The sequence below is a fragment of the Etheostoma spectabile genome, chromosome 6 (assembly GCF_008692095.1).
Source record: "Etheostoma spectabile isolate EspeVRDwgs_2016 chromosome 6, UIUC_Espe_1.0, whole genome shotgun sequence".
Classification (NCBI taxonomy): domain Eukaryota; kingdom Metazoa; phylum Chordata; class Actinopteri; order Perciformes; family Percidae; genus Etheostoma; species Etheostoma spectabile.
Window position 1 is genome coordinate 22,176,173 of NC_045738.1, and position 465 is coordinate 22,176,637.

At 38.1% G+C, this 465-nt stretch overlaps 1 protein-coding gene across 1 annotated transcript in view; it reads right to left on the reverse strand.

The window, feature by feature from the left end:
- Positions 1 to 465, reverse strand: part of LOC116690981 (matrilin-2) — a gene marked incomplete in the record, with an annotated part of 15,636 nt that overhangs the window by 7,434 nt on the left and 7,737 nt on the right.

The window sequence follows — 465 nt, forward strand, 5'->3', positions numbered from 1 at the left end:
TGGTCTATCTCTGCAGGAAATAGTCAAAACAGACAGGATTTGATTAAAATTTTGAATTTGTTACTTTTGCACAATAAAATCAAGGCAATAGTAACACAAGAAAATGAAATTGTATTTATTTTGAAATGTTGAACTAACTGGATAAGAAAAAAGCAATGCACACGTACTCTTGCATGTTTTCCCATCAGGTCCGAGTGTGTAGCCTTTCCTGCATTTACACACACAGGCGTCTTCTGTGTTCATGAACTCCTGTTCACAGCCGTGCTTCCCATCAGCGCAATGGTCTATCTCTGCAGGAAGTAGTGCATTTATCAATACACACAGGATTGGGGAATAATTACTGAAAAAGAATACTTTTAACTGCTGTCTAATCTAACCCATGGAAGGTATTCACTGCTAGTCGTATCAACAGTAAATACTGTTTCTCTATTGCACTGGTTCCCAAACTTTTTCAGCTCAAGACCC